This window comes from Tinamus guttatus, unplaced genomic scaffold (genome assembly GCF_059628265.1).
Source record: "Tinamus guttatus ecotype Peru unplaced genomic scaffold, ASM5962826v1 Tinamus_guttatus_pri_ptg000530l, whole genome shotgun sequence".
NCBI classification, from domain to species: domain Eukaryota; kingdom Metazoa; phylum Chordata; class Aves; order Tinamiformes; family Tinamidae; genus Tinamus; species Tinamus guttatus.
This window is the reverse complement of record NW_028289064.1, coordinates 2,090,946-2,111,714: the sequence shown is the minus strand read 5'-3', so window position 1 is coordinate 2,111,714 and position 20,769 is coordinate 2,090,946. Positions and strand designations below refer to the sequence as shown.

The 20,769-nt window shown below is 38.8% G+C and overlaps 1 protein-coding gene and 1 long non-coding RNA gene across 2 annotated transcripts in view; one reads left to right on the top strand and one right to left on the bottom strand.

Annotated features, from left to right (window-relative positions):
- EPC1 (enhancer of polycomb 1) overlaps positions 1-1,929 on the bottom strand; it is a 62,338-nt gene extending 60,409 nt beyond the window's left edge. Inside the window, exons 1-2 of the mRNA XM_088533976.1 lie at positions 1,828-1,929; positions 1,138-1,244 (exon numbers count right to left, since the gene is read on the bottom strand). The gene's annotated coding sequence lies outside the window, so the exon portion shown is untranslated. The remainder of the gene's footprint in view (positions 1-1,137; positions 1,245-1,827) is intronic.
- An 11,645-nt stretch (positions 1,930-13,574) lies between these two features.
- LOC148592727 (uncharacterized) lies at positions 13,575-20,389 on the top strand. The gene is made up of 4 exons (XR_015913905.1): positions 13,575-13,639; positions 16,583-16,901; positions 17,034-17,108; positions 20,296-20,389. It is a non-coding gene; the product is annotated as an uncharacterized LOC148592727 (long non-coding RNA).
- The last annotated feature ends 380 nt before the right edge of the window (positions 20,390-20,769 follow it).

Genomic DNA, 20,769 nt, shown 5'->3' with positions numbered 1-20,769 from the left:
GCATGGAAAAGCCATCCCGAACCATTTCATTTGTGGCCACTGCAAAATCATTTTGGGGGTGGGGCCGAGGAAAAAAAAAAAAACTAATTACCGAAGAAAACTGATCTCTAGGTACAGGATTAAATAAATAAATAAAAATCTGCTTCGTTCCACAGAGCAGCGAAAGGGTGAGGTCATGCCTATTCCGGGCCACAGTTCACGCAATATTAGATTATTTCCCCCCCGCCAAAGACACGTTCCAGCATCGGCGACCCTCGGTGGGGAGGCAGGGGGGTAAAATGGAGGCGCCCCCGCCCCGCCGCCCCCCAACGCACAACGACGAGCGGCGCCCCCCCGGCGGGGAAACGAAAATGCGACTAGAAAAATAAAAAGCCAAAAAAAAAAAATCACAAAATGTCTCCCAAATGCACCTCTGGGAGGAAATAAAAATAAAAATAAATAAAAAAAATGAACAACCAACCTCGCCCCCTCCCCCCCAAAAAAAAGCCGCCCTACGCGAAGCGTGGTGCAACAAGGACCTTTATATAACTAATGCTTTAAGCTAATTGCCCCAAGAGCGCTAATTTGGGAATAAAAAGGTCGCTGTTTAGTAAAAGACGTAACTTAATAGAAACCCTGTTATGTCAATCGCCAGCTTCCTCATAGCAAGGGCAGTTCCCCCCACCCCTTACTTCAGAGCAAAGTGAGCCATCAAGGGCCATCACAAACGGCATTGTAAACTCTTCAAGCCACGACCAGACCACAGAGCAGCGGAATATGCTGCTTTATATCCCAGAGCTGCGCTACATTTAAAAAGACTGTAAAATATTTGCTCATAAGCACGTTTATTACTCGGTTAAAAAAAAAAAAACCCAGAAGCGAAAAAATACAAATCGCGAGAATATCCCAGTTCTTATACTCTTAAATTGAACTTACATTGTTGTTAAGCTTCGCGAGTATTAAATTTTAAAGAGGAAACAAAACTGACTTCAGCAATTGTCGAAATTAAGGAGACATCGCTGGGTGGAATACACGGCAGAGCCGAGCAAATACAAGGCTGTTTTGTTCGCCAGCACAACGAAAACCTTCGGCAGTACCAAAATACGGCAAGAAAACGCACGCAGCCACGGCTATTTTCGGTTAAAATCACAAACTTACCTTGGGAGGAGAAGGCAGCCCTCGCGCAGCGGCCGTGCCAATATGGGCTGCATACTCGCCGCCCGGCAGGCAGCCACCTCCATACTGCAAAAGGCTCCTCGAACATCCTTAAAATATTTCGCAAATGCAAAAAGTGAGACTTTTTTCCTTTTTTTTCCCCTCCCCTTTCCCTCCCCTCCCCCTCGCCCCCGGGGCGGCTTCCCCCGGGGCTGCGGGCGCTGCCCGCGGTGGCCGGGCCGGGCCGGGGGGGCCGGGCTGGGCCGGGGGGGGCGGGCGCCGCCGGGGTCACAACTTTGCCGGGGCCGGCGCCGCTGGAAAAACGCAGAGGGCCATTTTACACCCGCCTCTGAAACGCACAGGACCAAAGTCTAGCGCTGGTTTTCGGTGACACTGCAAAACTACGGCTCGCTTTGCCCCCCCCCCCTTTTTTTTTCTCCCCTCCCCTCACTGAGGGCAGCCGCCTCCTGAGAATGAATAAATAAAGACAGCTGGAAAAATAACTCGGAGATTTTGCCACCCCCCCAATCCCTGAAGCAAGTTTCTCCCACTGAGCGCATCCTTTGCCACCCCCTACACAACCCCCCCGTTAGCCTCGCAGCTAAAACAGCCAGTCATTCCCGAAACAAAATCCAGGATTCCCTCCAACGGGGAGCTTCGAATCCCCGTGTACTTACAAAGATAAATACCTACCTTGAGAAAGAACTAAATTAGCACTAAATTCAACAGATACATCCGCTACGGCAGGAATAGTTTTTTTGATTTTTTGCTTTTTTGTTTTTTTTTGTTTTTTTTTCTTCCCTATAAATACTGGTTTAAAAACCCCTCCTCATACTGACTGACAGAATTCTACCATGCTGCCCACAAACAAAATGGCTGTGGCACCGAGTTTTTTGGTTCCTCCCACCGTGCCTCCCCCTGGCCTCCAGGAAGTGCTAGAAATCCAAAATAAAAATCGGCACGAAAAGTGCAACGCCGCGGAGCGGAGCTGCCCGCCCGCGCCGGGGGTTGCCCGCCCGCCCGCCTCGTGGCGGGCGCCCATCGCGGCGCGTTGCCACCGCGCGGTAATTCCAGCTTTTCGCTTTACATATGGATGAGGGGCTTTCACCTATGTTGGCAGCCTTTCAAATTAAGTGGGTCGGGGAATCGGGCGTTGCGGCAGGTAGCGCTGCCTGGGCCGTGCGCGTTTGGGGTAAAACGGCCCGTTTTAGCTCGGTAAAACCCGCGCGGGAGGGGCAGGGCTGCGGGGCGGGCCCGGGGGATCCTCGGCACAAACGGCCCTTCAGGCCCCTTGCACGAATATCGTCATTGTTTGTTATTTATATTTTTTAGCATTTGTCATTTGAAGTAATCGGAGTGAATTATGGTTTCTGTGGGAATAATCTTGGATTATCTTGTATTTTTTATGACCTTGTGCAGTTTGGCAGACATTAACTTTTTTTTTTTTTTCAAGACATCCAATCTGTAAAAAATAATCAGGAAAATATGGCCTATTTACGTTAGTGGATTATAAAAATGTCAGTGTGGGCTCCTCTCTCCAAGCCCCCTCATGCTGCCAGGCAGAGCTGAGCTCCTGCAGCATCCAGATTCCCGGGCTCCATGGGCCTGATTCATTTCTCCTGGGAGTCTCTTTGCTGCCTTCAGTAGGAGTTACAATGGAGACAGGCTGTCAGACCTGCTCTGCCTGATCCACTGCTGCATGAAAAGATATGAATTTGTATTCCCATCCACTGCTATTCTAAACCTTTTTTTCAGAGGTTTTACTGGAAAAAAATAGTGAAATTGATTTTTTTTTATCCTGAACCACCCCTTCTGGGTCTTAAATTCCAGATGTTTATCTGCAATGATCTTCAAGCAAATTTTGTCACCGTTATTGCTCGTTTGCATCATTGTGGTGTCTAGTTGTCTTAATACTGGACTATGATATAGAAATATAGGGCAGAGAGATAATTCCTGCCTGGAAGAGCTCAAAAGTATAAGACAAAAGACAACAGATGGCTACAGGCAGATGAGGGAAACAATGAGACTGTATTGATCAGCAGGAAAGGCACCGTTCCTGCACACCAGCAGCCTGACACATGTTTCTGTGTGTGCATCAGGCAAAGGAGACTGGTTTGAAGGTGGGATTTAATTAAGAAAATGAATTGTTTTGGTGGATGTCTAAAGAAAACCTCAACAAGAGGGACAACATAGAAGACAGCACAAAGGTGTTTGTTGGAAAAAACAGCAGATGGATATTAGAAGTCTAAAAATATGCATTTTCCTTTTTTTTTTTTTAAGACAGAAAATTGATAAGGGGGAAGTAATCCATGAAAGCCCAGAAAATAAAAATGTAAAGATTATGTTTGATATAAGAGGGAAGAGGAGGCAAGGAAAGGATCCAAAAGGCAGTGACATGAAAAAAGACAAACCTCTTAGCAGTTAACAGGTCCTGGGAATTAAAAAAAAAAAAAAAAAAAAGAAGAATATAGAGCAATTCAAATTGCCTGGACCTGATGAGATGTACCTGCTGAGATTATTTATTTTATTAAAAAACTCAGCATGCTGTTAAAGGAATGAAGGTGTCAATCCTGAGCATTAGTTTGAGGACTGCATGTCCATTATCAGAACTTCTCTCCTAAATTACATTTAATGAATTTGCATGTATGATGGCAATGTTTATTATATGAACACCTGCTCACTGAAGTCCCACCTGAAACTAGTTAACACAAGTAGATAAGCACACTTATGATAGGGACTAGAATGGACAGGTACTCTGGAAAGGTTCCTTTCCCTGTTACCTGTTTTTCAAGAGGCTCTCACCTTCTTGTGGTTTCTTGTAAATTAAATGTTCAACATTCTTTGCCATAAACTAATCTGAAGGGTGGATATGCAGGAAGGGCCATGCAGCCCTGCCCTATAGTACAGGGAAGAGCCGCTATGCTGGGAGAGCAGACGATGGTTTTTGGGGAGAGGTACGGCCCATAGGCCCATTCCCTTCCCGGTGAGTTCTTCCCTCTACAACATTGTCTTAGGTTGCTAAACTTTTTTTTTTCTTTCTTATCCACATTTAGTAGCTGCCTTGCACTAGTAGCAGCTGCACATTTGCATTTTTTTGTAATTCGTTTGCATTAAATACCTTAGATATGATTATGTTTGCCATAGTAATTATGTGAGGAGCTCTTAAGTGTGTTGGCTAGTCATTACGTATTTTGGGGCTAGATGTTTCAAGTAAATTACCTCAAATGAGGTAGGCCTTGGTAAATGTTTGTCAGTATTATGCTGTGAAAAACGTGAAATAATTTGACTAGGTTCGTTTGTTACAAGCTAAATTAAACTGATCTACCACAAATTTCCTCTTGATTTAAAACTTACTACTGCTGTAGATTGGCTGTGGTGTAGTAACTGGTGCACCATGGAAATCTTCTCTTAGGTTTGATCTCATAACTCGATTCAACTGAAAATAGTATGTATCAAGTGCTAAAAGTTGAGAAATGAGAAGGTGAATAAAATTTACATTCTTAGAAAACTTATTCAGAAAAAAAGAGTTGATCAATATGTTCTCGTGCTTTGAGAAGTACTCTTACTTAAGTCAAAATTCTGGTTGCTGAGAGTAACTCCAAAAGACACTACCATGCTGTATCCATTCTGCGCCTTTTTTTTTTTTTAAGTTTTGTCCAAGGTTCAGTGAGAAAGTTCATCTTAGGGCTTTACACAAGAGCCTGGCAATAGATTTAACTGTAATTGCATAGTTTCTAAGTAGGTCTCTTATTTGTACTCTTGCAATAAAGAAATTATATACGTATCCTTTTGACAATCTTTTCTTGATGTCTTTAGGAACTAGAGTAACAGCCTTTTTCAGTCAGTAAATCATTAGATAGACAGCAATAGCTGAAGAGAATATCAAAGGGCTTTTGCAGTTGGTACAGCTTTTGAAAAAAAACAAGAAGATATTAAATGCTTTTCAGTGGAAAATCATTGAATGATCATTGAATGTATAAATATTTTGCATTTCAACTCAATAGATAAGATTCACATAGCTGCATAAATGCTCTTGAAGAATGCAAGACACTGATTTGCTGTAGTATGGAAAATTCACAGATTATAGCATAAGAATGGATTACTCATACCTGCCTAAGACGTAAGATTCTCCGGCTTAATTTTTATGTGACACTTCTTATGGCCTGTTTTTCAAAGCCTCCTGTCTTGACTGAAAATTTATGGTTATGAAAAATACCCTAAAATCTTCAGTCAATTGTTCAGTGATTACTTGGCTCACTCAACATTTAATTTATGTCTTTGTAACTTTGAAAAATCTCTTTATCCATCTCTTGCTGTCCATCTTATGCTTTTATGCGACTGTATGACTCATAAAATGTTTCTTTAGATTAAAACGGAGTTGATCTCCGTGCTTCCTTCATTTGTCTCCAGTTTATGAGTAACTTTCATGACTCAAAACATGGACATCAGAAATGGGCGTAACGTGCCTGTTAACCTGTCGTGCTATTTGACAAATATTGAAGTAAAGTTACTCCTGATCTCATTTCTGCATATCCTAAAGTTTCAGTATCTTTCTTGCTGCATAATGATCATGGCTACTCATGTTCAACAAAATATCCTATTAATTTCTGTATCCTTTGCAGTCTCGTTCTTTTTCATCCATTGCTTCTCCTTTCTGTTAATACAATGTAATCTTTTTCTTGGAATTTTGCTTTTTTTGCCTGTACAAAAACTTATACTGTTAACTTGTGCCCAACTTAATAAAGCGATCCAAGTTGCTTCTTATCCATGACCCATCCTCTACTATTTTCCTCTCATCCATACTGTTAATTAATGTGAGATGCATCAGCAAGGATTTATTTTCTCATTAATCTCATTTCAGGCAGTGTTTTTTGCTTAGTATCAAATGCTGGAGCTCCATTGCTGAATTTCTTTCTTTGTGCCAGGACCATGTTTTCAAATACTTCATGAATAATCCAGTTTGATTTAAATTACAGAAGCATCACAGGTAGATGCATCCCTTACCATATTCACATCAGAAGTGTGAAGTTCTGCCAGCAATAGTTCAGATGGTTTTAGGGTAATATTCAGTGATGAAAGCTGTGAAACAAGAACCAAGTAAATACAGGTGGAAAAGTAATTGGTTACAAAAATGCATAGGAGTCTTTAGGGGGAAGAAAAAAAAAAAAAAAAGGGAAAAAGAAAGGTAAACCTCCAAAGCATCTGTTGCTGTTGGCTGCCAAGGTCTGTCACGCAGCCCTAAAGACGGTTTCTTTCTCTCGTCTTCTCACCCCTTCCCCTACATTATTTCTGTGAAGGTCTGAAAGTACCAACTCAGACCAAATGTACATGTTGTTCAGCTTGTGATCTACACCTGTGCATACCTTAAACCTTAAGAATGTTTGGAGAGTATCTTGTGTTGAGTTATTTTAGGAGTTTACATGCATCATGTTCTCAGAATTAACATTGTTCCTAGGAAAGGTCCTGTATGGTAATACATATATTAAAATCAATTTTTGCACATACTGTGTTGGCACAGGTGTATTTCAAAAGCTCCTTCTCTTCTAGCTCCTGGGTTTAGGTTTTAGTTATCTGTAATTAACCATTGTTAATGTTGAAGCTGGTGGGGAGATACCGAATTTGATTTTGGAACAAATGCAGAAAAGAAACAAAGCTTGCTATGAAAGTTTTCTTTCAAATTTGACAACTGCTTGACTGGGATTGTTCTGCATACTTGCTCTCTTATGAGCTGATATTTGAAAAAGAATCACATCAGCCTTTTTCCAGATCTTGGGATTGTAGATGGGAGGTTGCTTAGTGCTTTTGAATCCAGTAAGGCACAAGGACTTTGGGTTTTTTGTTTTTTTGTTTATTATTATTATTATTTATTTCATTCTTTTCTATCAAAATATTCCTTGAGCTATGTGCAAGCGCAAAAAATTACTAAAGCATCTTTTTACTTGAATGCATTTTTTTTTGAACGTGTACAATGCTGCTTCTGGGAGTATTGAGAGTATCATTCCTGGACTGCAAAATACAGCTGTTGTGACCACTGTTGTTTACAGTGTTGTTGTGCCAAAGCAAGGCAACATGCGAGTGGTTCTTCTGCTTTATTTAATATGCTTTGTTGTTTTCTCTCTCAGGTTTTTATCTTCTGACAATTAAGGGGGTCTCTGTTGGATTTTAGTAGATGTGCTGTATTGCAAATAATTTTCCGAGATGATTTGTTATAGTCAGGAAATTTCAGCAGAAACGTCATAGATTCAGATAAGGTGAATCATGGCTTCAGTCCATCTGTGTTCAGCTGACTTGCCTGTTGACTGGTTTATGTGTTCAGCAGATTTTATCTGTTCCTTTCTGAATTCACATTTGTCATTCAGAATAAAGGGCCACTGTTGAAAACATCTCAGAACTGTTCAGAGTCACTCACAGTGTTCATTTTCACTGCTGCTACAAACAAATGCATCATCTGCTGGCACAGGCAACACTGTCACAATTCAGTTTTCTTTTTTGAAATGTTCTAATGCTGATGACATACTGAGTGGAAGCCAGTTTAGTCAGCAGAAGTTTGATGAACATAAAATGAGTATAGCAAGGGGAATTTAAGAAAAGCCTCCAGTTGCATACAACTTTGAGAATATTTAAGTCTGCAATGGCTAAAGCAAAGTCCTTAATGATTCCAGATTCAGCAAGACTGGGTACTGTAATCATAAGAGCTTTACATTTTTCTACTTGTTTCTTACAGAGTGTAGCCTTTTAGAGATGCTGCTGCTCCAGCTTGGGTCCTTTTCACCTAGTACCCAGAATGAGAGAGGATGAATTCTGGACAGCATGCTCCATGCATTCATTGGTCATCTCACAAGGAATTCCAGAATACAGGTGAATAATTGATAAAGATACCAGAGTATAACGGCTGTTGTATCATGTCATTATTAATTACTGTTGTAAAACAATATAGTTCATATGCCGCTTGCGGTATTACTACATCACACGCTCAAATGTGGATCTTACATACCTGTTCTTTGTTGTTATTATTATCAGCTGATACATTTTAAATCACTAAGAGACAAATACATTTCGTAAGAGATTTTTACCTAAATTTGCTTAGGTTTCTTTTTGTAGCCTTAATTCTGCCAATCAGCTATTCTTTGCTTCTTCACATCCTTGACAATTTTCTAGAAATTCCAGCTCCTCACAAAGATTTATAACCACTTTCCCTGTTCTGGTTAAACAGTGTCTACTCTTGGCCCTCAGAACTTTTTCTGCTAATAATAAAAAAGCTAAGCTGTCCAAATCTAACTAGATGGTTGATAAATGTAACCAGTTGGTGACAGAAAGTATGTACCTGTAGACGTATCGTGTTGCATGGTTGCAGCTTTTCCATAGAATGACTTACTGTATGTCAAGCTTGTCCTTCCGCAGACTCCCCACTCTCACACAGGTACTGCAGAGATGATAGTAAAAATCATGTTGTGCTGAAGAGGTAGGGGAAGATGCCTGCTTCTTGCCCTGCTTCTTCCACTTAGGTCTCACATGGACCTAATGGCAGCAAACACCTTTTTGAAACTGTATTTGGGAGATCAGCAATCTAAAATGTAGGAAAATGTTATGTTCAGTGCTTCAAGATGTAGCAGGGGAGGAGTAAACAGTAATGTGGAGTTTCAGCCTAACTCTGAAGGATTCTCATTTGTGCTGGAGTACAGCTCTCTAACAGTAAGTAATGATACTTCATAAATCAGCAACAACTTTTGGGTAGCACTGGTGTTTTCTTTGTGTTACTCAAAGTAAGAGGGAAAAGCGTAAATGTGACTGTTGGCTGGAGTAATCCTGCAAACAAAGATAGTCCAGGCTTGTGCAAAATAGGAACAGGCCTATAGGACCAGGCTTTTCCAAGCCCTTATTTGTTAGGAAAAAAAAAACAAAAAAGGAGTATTGCACTCTCATGATCAATGGGTGACACAGCAGCATAACTGCAACCTTTGCCAGCCAGATAGAGATGCCCTGAAGTTACTTAAACCTATTTCTTTGTCTGAATTTGGTCTTGGTTGTCCTGTCTCCCCTTCTCCTTTGATCTTAGGAGCAGCTCAAAAAGCACACGGGTTGGTGTCTTTAGTATGGAACCATCTTCTTGTACTGTTTTACATACAGCAACATTCCATAGAGTTGTTGTCTGAAAGGCCAAAACTTATGAATCCTTCAACTGCTTACTAATTTTTCACAGCTGCATCCAAACTTAAAGGAAAATGAGTATTTCTTTTTCTCAGATGCAGAAAATATGCCTTTGTGACTACTGGTTTTAATGGAAAGAAAAAACAAACACCAAAATAAACCTTAAAAAGCTTTTTGTACAGCTCAAATGGAAGAGGTGAGGACTAGTCCCGGCACTAGGGAAGGATCCAAGAACATATTCCAAAAAAAATCAAGACAAAAATAAATAAATAAAAATCTAGCAGCACTGGCCTGTATTTTGTTTTAAAAAGTTATCTGAACCACAATAGATAAAAAAATGCCTGCAAATAGACACTATGCTGTATCTGTTATCTCTTTTTTTCTGCTACAGACTCTTCAAATCAGTAACCCTCAGAAAAATAGTCTAAAATTCTCCCATATCTGTAGGCAAAAAAAAAAAGTACAAAACAGTCTCAAGAGTCTGCCTTGCAATTTTTTTCCAAAGTGTATCTCAGTATCTCACTAACCTCACAGTGTAAAGATGATCCTTTCTAAAGGAAAGGTAATGTATTACATGTTTTAGGCTATTGCCTAATAGCTCCAAGGTTGTTATTCAGTTCTACTTCAGTGTTTCATGGTGTCAAGGACTGGCTCAAGCTATTAGAGAAAACTGGTTATGAAGTCTTTTTGATATTTGCTTTGTAAAAAAAAAAGCTATGAAAAGAACATCTACTTGATTGTAATAACATCATGTGTTATTAATCCAAAGTAACAATGAAATTTATGATTGTTGAATGTGTTTCCTGAACTATAATACAGTATTTTTCAGCCCACAATGCATGCTTGGTATAATGAATATGTATCACATAGTGAAACCCCCTTGATGGAATCATTTAAAATACTGTAACTTTCTAGTCTTTTTTTGGCAGCTGATCATAACAGAAGAACCTTGTGGGCCAAGGATGAGAACTTGTGGCTTTGTGTTATATCCCACGTTTTGTCATGGTTTCCCTGCCCATTCATATAGTGCTAAGCTGAAAGCAACACTGCTTTTGTTGAAGGATGTTTTGATACCTAGCACAGTTAATGATCGGGAGTTGCTGGTGCATTAGAACATGTTCTTATTTCATAAGAACCTGTTACCTCTACTAGTCTTAAACACTTCTAACTCAGATTGTAATGAAATTATATACAAAACCTTTTAATTCCAGCACTAGTTGGTGAGACACTCTTCTAACTTCTGTACTCTCTTGATATGCATCACAGTAACTGCATCGTAATTTACTGAAGATGCTAGGAGAGCTGTAGCCTGTTTCATGTGCTAATGTTGCCTGGTGCAGTATGTGTGATACTGGTCATGAGTAGCATATTTGAAACTTCCATTTCTTGACCCTGTTTATAAATGGTTGCTCTGGCCCCTCTGCCAAAGTTTTGACCACTGAATTGTAACTGGACTGCAGCTCTCTTATCCATTCAGATCCTAATATGAGTCCCAATGTCCATTCTGTTGTATTTAGCAGCAGAGTAGCAGTATTTTAAAATTGAATGATAGAAAAAACTTGCATATGAGAGCTCTGCAGCCTTGTGGAAGTGGATGATAGCAGCCACTTCATCTACTATCATCTGTGCATAGCGTGTACTTGATTTGACAACATATACTTGCCACGTGACATATCCGAGACTGACTAATGCCAGAACACTTATGTACAGAGTGACAATTTCTATGTGGCTAGGGCAAAGACTGGGGGAATCAGCAGTGGAGCTTTTGCGTCTACTCTTAGCTAAATTTAAATGAATTGATACAAATTAGGAGACAGCTCTTTTTGTTTAGGCATGAAGAAATATATATATATTTATGCTTATTATCTTCTTATTTTTATTTTCTTTTCTCAAAAATCTTTAATATATTTACTTAATGGCAAACTGAAAGTTCTTGTTAGAGAACTAATTATAACAACTTTCAGGTGTCTCTTTTTTTTTCTTCAGGAGAGAGGAAAAATTTTAAAAAAGCTGTTTAGAATGTAATTGTAGTTTCCATCAACCCAGTAAATAGTTAGACTACTTCTACTCCTAAGGTGACCTATTTGATTATTGTTATTTCTGCCTAGAAATCTAGTATGGCTTTTGAATTTTACAAAGATTCCATTAACATATAGAATTCTCTATTGCCACATAGTTCTTACACATGAACTAGATTCTTACTCTGTTTCTCGCAAGTGGTGTGCATAACGCAAGTTATGCATCCAATCCATGCAATAACGCTTCTATTACAGCTCCTTATTGCTGGCTAACATAAAACTGAGACTAAGGATAATATCTCACTGAGGTTTTTGTTCTTTGGCCATGGGTGTGTGGACAGTTTTCAGATGCGGTCTAGCTGGAATACAAATCTGTTGGCCAGCTGCATATTAAAGAAGACGAATAAAACTTGATCAGCGGGAGAAAACAAATGGAGGATGGATGAAATAAAGATTCTGCTGTAAATACTTACAAATGTATTTATTTTATTCATTTTTAAAAGGAAATTACTTTTCTGCTTGAAAGGAACATTTCTCGGTTTTGCTTTTACTCATCTTTTTAATTTATTAATATTATTGCTATTAATAAATGATAATCAATATTTAATATTAATGATTAACCATAATGATTAATAGTAATAAAATTGGTGTCATAAGTATTATTAATACTTATTATTAATATTTATTCAGCATTATATTCAATATTAACCTCGTTGCCAGTGTAAAAACTGTTAATATTGGCACTGGAATCAACATAAAATTGCGCTTTGATCTTGGATTATTTTAAAGCCTGATTTTCCAGTTACAATGAGGACTTTAACTTACTAAGGCACTTTTTGACATCCTACATTGCTCATTTCCTAAATCCGCAGCATATGCTGGGGTTGGCCTGTGCTAGCGCCCAGGTGCTTGGCTACTTATTTGCGTGTATGTGTATATATTGTGTGGAACATCTCGCTGTCAAGAACCGAATGTCCACAAAGGAGACAGAGAAACTTTATTCGAATAAACGGAGAGTCCACCGTGGGAGACCTGTGCGGGGTCTCTCGAAATACAGAAGGGCACAGCCTCCTTTTATCCTAATTTCCTGACCGAGGTAGATCCTCTCCTTTTCCCATCGGCCAAGGTACTCAGAAGTCACAGACTTCCTGGCCCACCTAACATATGTTGCTCCTTGATATGCTCCCCCTCCCTGGTCATACATCGCATGTCTAATTAAAGTGACTTTATGCCTCCCCTGAGTGTGAAAGTTAATATTCATCAGCTCATTACACTTGCACCGACTCTACTAAGGTTCACCCTGTGGTCATTTGTTGATAAGGATCTCTCGGCTCCTCCGTTTCCCCCGAGGTCAACAGCACCCAATCGCACATGCACAGCACGACCTCCCTGCCTGCGCCTCCTAGTCCTGCTCGCTAAAGAATGTGAAGTATTTCACACATTTGTAGAGACACAGGCTCCTTTGTTCCGCTCAATATATATACGAATGCTGAATAAATAACGAGTATGACATGGTAGTATCTGAGCTGGCCGTATTTTGTTACAGCAGGTTTAAAAACTTTATGAACGACGCTGTATTTTGCACAGCCGCAGGCGCTGCGCGGCGCGCGGCCGTTGGAGCCGTTGCAGCCGTTGCATCCATGGGCGGCCGTTGCGGTCGCGCGCCCGCTCCTCCCCCGCGCCCCGGCTCCCCGCGCAGGGCGAGGCGCGGCGGCGGGCGGGGACAAGATGGCGCCGCCCCCCCAGTGACCAGCTCGCGCCGCCTCTCGGGCCCGCCGCGCCGCAGAGGAGTGGCCTCCTGCTGCCCTGGTCGCGGCTGGGGAAGGTCGGCGGTCGCTCGGGGCGCCCCCGTCTCCTCCCCTCTCCTGTCCGGTCCCGTCCCCGCTGGGAGCTATCAACACAACTGCCACGCGGCGCCCATAACTGCCCACAAAAGCGTTAAAGCGCCGCCGGGGCCCAGTGAAGCGTCTTGCTGCTCCATCGGGGGCATCCTCTCACCTCCACGGGCCCTTTCAGTTGTAATTACTCCTTATTTGGCTGGTAATGCCGGTACTTGGAACCCCAATCGTAGCGGGGGAGCCTGCAGCTCCTGGCGCTGTGCTGGGGGCGAAGTGGGAGATAGAGGCCAAGGATAAATTACAAAAACACGCGCTGCGTTTTTGCCTAGCCGTAGAAATGGGGCGGTTGCTAAGGGTTGGTGAGTGCCCCAGAGCAGGTGCTCTCTGTAACGTCTCGAATGTGCACTGTGGTCTTTGTTTGTTTGTTTGTTTTGTTAGTTCTGGATCAGATACCACCCGAGGAGACATCCAAGAAACAGCTAAGCAGCTTTCCTGATGCAGGTAGTGCTATGGGACAAAGCTCACTAAGCTCTTCTAAGGGTGTGAACTATACTTAAAGCAGTTTAAAGGGAGTTTGTTAATTAGCATGGATATGCGTTGGGTGTGATGTGTGGAACTGGCTCCGTGAAAGACAAGAAAATAGCTAACTTTTTTTTGTCTTACCCTTAAAACATGGAAAGAAGCATTTATCAGTTATGGGTCAATGCTGTTTTTACTGATGGGATTATATTATTAATAATTTATTAAAATAATTCAAATGATAAGTTTTATTGTGGTAGGGTTGTCACAGAAGTCAGCCTGAAAATATCACAGCTGAGTTCAATATTTAGATTAAGTAAAATGAAATTTTAGCTATCTACAGAAAGGTAGAAATGGGTTCAGTTACTACTACCTTGCTTTATTTATTTTTTTTTTTTTATATTTGTAAGTTCGAAAGCGTTTCTATCTGCTGAGAAATGGCCTCAGAAAATGAAAGTTTTTTGTCATAAATATTTAAGCTTCTAATTTTTGACTTGCTTGTAGAAAAAAAATCGATTATTTAGTCTCATATTTATTGAACACTTCTTATTACTGCTGTAAAATTACATTTTTTACCTACAGCTGTGGAAAAAAAATTGCTTTTGAACATATTAGAAGTTATTTCGAGCTAAAGTAAAAGCATATAATCTTATCGTGCTTTGTTTTATATGTATATATGTTTATGTGCACTATACAATAATTCTAAAATATTTTATGCTTTGTCTTTTGTATTCAATTATTACAGATATATTGTTATTACAAAAATAATATCCTTAAAAGGAGATACTGTATTTTCTTGTGAAAAGAAAATGTTTTTCTTTATTTTTGTGTGATTTAAAAATAACACGTTCTTTATACTGATTTGATTTTTTTAACACTATGTTGGAAGCTGGACATAACTTTTTCAGCATCATAAAACTTGATGGACTGTGATGGGAAAGATCAGAATGTGATATCCTTTTTATTATGTACATAAATGCCTTTTCATTAGATTTTTCTCTATTTAATCTTTTTAATGTTTTCTTACAGTTCAGACTGAAAATCTGTTGGTTTTCTGTAAGGATGTGTGCCAAACATTTCTCTCCATTAATCTCGTAAGGAGCTTTAAAAGGCAGTTCATAGAACCGGATGTTGGTGTCTATGTGAGCAGGACTGACTCATGTCTACTGACTTATTTTTTATTGAATAACAAGGAAATCTAGTGTCACTGGCTTATGTGCAGGCATTTGTAGCACAGATACCCCCCACTGAGTTAGCCTAGTTCAGTTGTTCATAGAGGCTGTCAGCAGGGAGATGGCCTCATCTGTCTTGGAGGGTAGATGACTGGCTTTTGAACACAGTGCTTTTTAGCAGAACTTTTGGTTCTGGATTACTAGGGATATACTTGCAGATATGTATCAGGAGAAATTCTGTATATACCATGGAATTGTATTCCTCCTCACTGGTTTTCTACTAGCCATTACTGAAGGTGTAAGCACAGTAATGAGTATATGTGGTATAGCAATTAATCTAATTATGGAAGGCTCAGCTGACTTGTAGTTTTCTAATTAGTTTTTTTCTAAAGTTATTTTTTCCTTTTTAACCTAAAGTCCTACCCCATTCTCACAGGTATTTATTGCCCATTTGTTGTCCAGGTAAACTATTTAAGAAACAACTTTAATGGAGCAGCATATGGCTTTTCAATTTTATTTATTTATTTATTCTACCGAGAAAATGAACAGTGGGAGTAGAGTTATCCTCTGTGTTAGCTAGATTAAGTAGAATATTATTTTGTCTGTCTTCCTCATGCGGAAGGTGATACACTGATGCCATGTTGCCTAGGGAAGCCTAAGCTGAAAGAAGAACATGCTGAGAATTACTAAGAACAAAAGCTTGAAAGAACTTAGGTTTTCTCCTTTCTGGGCAATATATCCTTTTTTTTTTCCTGAAGTTCTCAGTGTCTGAGGAGCACTTTGGCATTGTGTGTGCTAATGCTTACCAGATTTGCTAGTCCTGGTTAACATCAACAAACTAAGACTGTTACTGGTATTCTTCACAAGAAATGGGCAGTATCCTATCAATACTTCTGGGCAATAAGAGAATTCTAGTTACTTAATGCCTTGAACCTGGAGGGCAATAGTTGGCACACCTGTAATTTAGGTTAGAGCTATCTCTTGGGTCAGAGGCAGCTGACTGTAGATCCTCACTATTTTCAGTGTAATATTACAATTACTCCATAGAAAAATAAAGCCACCTTCACAATTTACAGTTAAGTTTCCTAGAAAAACTTCAGTCCTTTTATTACAAGGTCAACAAGAGCGGTTTTCTTTTCTTTATAATGTTTTAATTTGAGCTTCATGTGCACATTTATTTTGATTAGGCAAATGTAAGGAACATTTTTTAATCAGCAATAGAAGAATGCTGGAAGATCACACCATTATGATGGCCATTAAAGAAGTATTTATGTCTTGAAATTATACTGGAGGAAAAAAATGAATTTAAATATAAGAATTTTTTTTTTACCTTAGGAAATTCCCTAGGGCTCAGCAGAATTTCTGCAGTCTGCTTGTAGAAACTCTTGAAATCTGGTGATGAATGTATTACACAACATTGTGATTGTTCATAATCCATGTTTTGTTTGAATTTTATTATAATTGCCTCTAAAGGGAGAATTATTACATGTTGTTCACTGTGCCATTTTCAGTTCAGTTAAAGCTTTATGTTCTTACTTTGTTGTGTTTTACTAGAACAGCAAGTGATACAATAAAGAATAATTGTATATATGTTCCTAGATCAGTCATGTGCATTTTGTAATTTTTACTGTAAATTAACTATTTGCCTTTAAGCAGAATATTTTTGTAAATAATGATAGATAAGTAAATCTAAATGTGCAATTACATACGTTTCCCGCCCACACACTTTTTTTTTTTTTTCTTCGTCTTCTAGGGCAACATCCGGCCTGTTTACTGTAGATTTGGAAAGCACCAACCCCAGCGGGAAATCAAGAAAGGAAATAGCATCCAGCACTACTGTAGAAATGGTGAAAGGATCATCTGTTGTTCAGAAGGCTTCAGCTCCAGTACCTTCTAGTCATGCAAAGAGGAAAAGCAAAAAACAGTTTTCAGAAAATGTAAATGAACCTATGGTTTTAGAATCAGCAAATCTAGTGGAATCTTACATAGATCAGTCCTTGCAGATTTTAAATAAAGATGGTGTGCTGGATGACCTGCAGATGCTGGGTGATATCACTAAACATCTAAACCAGGTAGTTTTTTTTTTTTTTTTTTTTTTTAACCAAATTACAATTTTAAAGTTTGAATTAAAATATTTGCACTTTTAAAATAGATTTCTTAATTTAAGGGATTTTTCTCTGAAGGTAGTTACTGTTTTCTTGCAGATCATAAACTCATTGGAAAATATTTATAAAAAAGATGTGGAAGTGAAAGAGGAAGAGGCACAAGAAGACTCAAGTGTATGTAATGTTTTGATAAATGAGATATTTTGTAACATTACTTAGAGATATAATATCACTGTAAGTGACAGTTCTAGTACTTTTTGTAGCTCACAAAACTATTCCGTGCCTATTAGTAGATTTTTTTTTTTTTTTGGTAAAATTGCTGGTCTGGGTAGCCCTTTAGTAACAGGAAAGTGTAAATGCTGATAAAGTTAATAAAATGGTGTGCCTGAGAAATTGTTTCCTTAAATATGGGAATATAATTCTGCATGGTTCTGACCCTTAACACTTTTTCACCAAAACTATAGTCGTTTTTTAAGTATGATTTTTTTTTTCAGTGATGTATTTGTTTTGTAGATATCCCTTATTACACCTGAAATAGATACCAAAACACTGCAGGAAATGTCTGCTTCGCTTATTTAGCCATTCTAGCACTTTGAAATATTCACTTTTGGTAATCATAAATTAAACAACTAAATCTGCCCAATTTCTTGTTTAAGAAGTTTAGATACATAAATCTTGAATCTGGATGTATACCTGCTAGGAGCTGTAGCTGTATTCCTTACATTGAAGTCATTGTCACTGGGCCCAAATTATTTATATATGTATATATACATATTCTTATTTATACACACACGCATATGTATATATATTTATATATGTGTGTGTATATATATTATTTCACATCTAAATATGGAGTAATAAAAATATATTAATACTTGTTTCTGACATATTTAATGTCCTTGGATCTACAGATTCAGATACCAGGAAGTCTGCTTCAGTTAGTGTTTCCTGATTCCATAGATATAGTAATTAGCATGTATGTTAATTATTGCAAGTTTGTGATGATAGAAACCAGTGGCTTCAGGTAGTAGTGATCAAGCCAAACAATAGAAGGTTTTTTGCACCAGAAGTCACATTTCAATGTAGGTAACCCAGAGGAATGTTTTAGGGGGTTCTGCGTTGAAGTTTATGTTGTTCATTAATGTGAAAAATCTAAAATCCATAGAAACAAGCAGCAGAAAAAGACCAGAAATAGCTATGCCAGATAAAGAAAAAAAAAAGTTAGTGGATATGTGATTGAATTTGTTAATAACAAATTATGCCAAAAGTGAAGTCAATGCCCAGTCCTTTTTATAGTAATTGATAGATCAAGGAATTATTCCAAAATCTGACTCTGTGCTTGGCTTGGCCATTGATCTGTGTGTGGAAGATGAATGGATGAAACCAGGTACAAGATAAAAGATCTCAGACATGAGACATAAATTGCATGTCTTAGGTAATAATAATAGTTGGCAGTGATCTTTATTCTATTAAAATAAAATTTAAAAGTACATTCGTCATAGAATTGTTTTATGTGGAATGTAGGGTTTTGGTCTCTAGTAGCAAGAATAGCTGTGTTATATTAGATTTAGGCTATTCCACAGTGAATTCAGTAGCAGCTGGTGGACTGGAACTGTAGATAAGAAGTTTGATATAACACACCTTAATTGTGCCTATGTTATCAGATTTAATGTATACATTATTTAACTAATAGGGGTTCTAGAGGGAATATAGTGTTTTATAATGTCGAAGTGGTCAGCAAGAGGCAATGTAAAGAACTTCTAAATGGGATCTTCTGTGGAGGAGAAAGTGCTGTTCTAACTTTGGAGCTCTTTGTTAGGGCCATTTGTATTTGCTTGGAAGTAATCTGGATGGTCAATAAAGTCATAAGGTTGTAAAGTTCACATAAAAAAAAAAGCTTCATACTGTATTGGCAGTTAAGTTGAATGGATGCAGAATCCAGGAAAAAAATATATATATATTTTTCAAGAATCCAGGCTGATGTTGATATGAGGTGGATCTAGGCATTCTGTGTCTGTAAGCACTTAAGAACAGAAACTGGATGCCCACAACACTGGGCACTTCTCTAAATGCTGATCTCATATCTCCTTACTCCTTAGAAAAAGTGATTATTTTCTTGCTATCAGTTGCTATGAATAAAATGAGCTTAAAAGGTAGTCCCAGCAGGAAATGTTTAAGCCTTCATCAACCAAGAGCAGTTTCTTGTGGCCCAGGTAGCACAGAACAGATGTCTACAAAACCTCCAACTTTTGCTAGCTAAAGGCTGAAAGCTTCTTTGAGCTGTGGCTGTTTTTGGTTGTGTTTGTAGTGAGTGGGTGTGTCAGTTCACCTCGCAGCACATTACCCCAGAGAGATGCTAGCTTAACCTATGCAGCTTTGACTGGGCAAATGTGGCAAAAACAGATGTCCTAGTAAGTGTAACTGTCATATGCCTGGTGCTTAGCCAAAGCGTAAGTGTGATAATGGTTGTAAAGTGTGCACCTTGATTTATTTTTCCCATTGTACTGCAAGATGCCTGACTGATAAGAAAAAATTCCCAGGAGACAAAGAAGAGAAGTTGGTTCTGTGGTGGAAATAATGTATCTGGGGAAGGCCATATGAATTAAATCTGTGCTAATAATATTGTCTGTTACTTGCCGGCCAGTAACATTTCCAGAATTGCTCTTCTAGAGCTGTGGAAGTTCAAATCCTCTAAACTGTTCACCTGCTTGCCAAGTCAAGCTGGTGCAGTTTGGTGTAGTAGCTGTAACAGTGCCAAGTTGCATGGGATTTTTCAATCTTATCCAGAGTCACAGGGCCTCTGTTTCCTTGAGTGTGGAAGTGCCTATAGCAAACTCTTTCAAGAAGCCCATACCGTGCAAAGGAGGTCTGGATTTTCTTTACATTTGAGGTTGTCATGCTGGCTCTGTTTACAAAACATGATTTAAAAAATATTTTTTCCCTCAAGCCTTATTCCTATGTAATTATTTTTCTAGTTTTAGTTCTACATAGGCAAGATGCTGCTTGACCTTTTTTGTGTGCGTGTTTCTGTGCATAGTGATGAGATTTATGGTGTGTTCAGGTAAGTAGTATGTGAAGGTTTCTGAGCCTTATAAAGGCTGTGGAGTTGATGTTGGAAGATTGGGCTAGGCAGGAATGTGGGAAACAATAATTGTTTGAAGGCTCTAGGGCCTGTGCTGTCTGCAGGATTTGTGAGGAGAAGGAACCTGGATGAAATGGACCAAACTTGCAGGTGACAGGGACAGTCAGAGAAACTTTGAATAACAGAGGAAGGAAACAAAATTAACAAGTGTGGAGACACATTTGGGAAGAGTATAGTTAAGTTGTACAGGAAAAAATAATGCATTTTTTCTTCCAACAGCAGAAGGCTCATCAGGATATGACTGAGTCACTGCTGTGTTTCTCAGTAATCTCATCACAGCTAGAATCATCATTTGATGAAGAAAGAGAAGTATGTAATGTGAAACTTCTTAAATTTATCTTCATTACATTGTAATGAGATTTAAAGAATTGTGTCCACAGGTTCCTACTTGTGGAAAGTGTTCACAGTCCTGCACTCAGGACCTTTTATGTCAAGTATTTTGGTAGAGCGAAATTTGTAGCAGAAGTAACATTCAGACTGTATTATCCAACTTCCTGTGAGGTATAAGAGTTATTGAAGTTATTTAACTTAAAAATATAGTATTTACTTCTTTTCTTTTTCTCTTGATATATATTTTCCATAGTCATAGCAAAGGGAAGAGATCATAATTTATTCTAGCCTGACTTTCTTGAAAATGCAAACCTAGGGTTTTCCTCCAGTTACTCTCTGTTAAACCTATAATCTTTAACTATT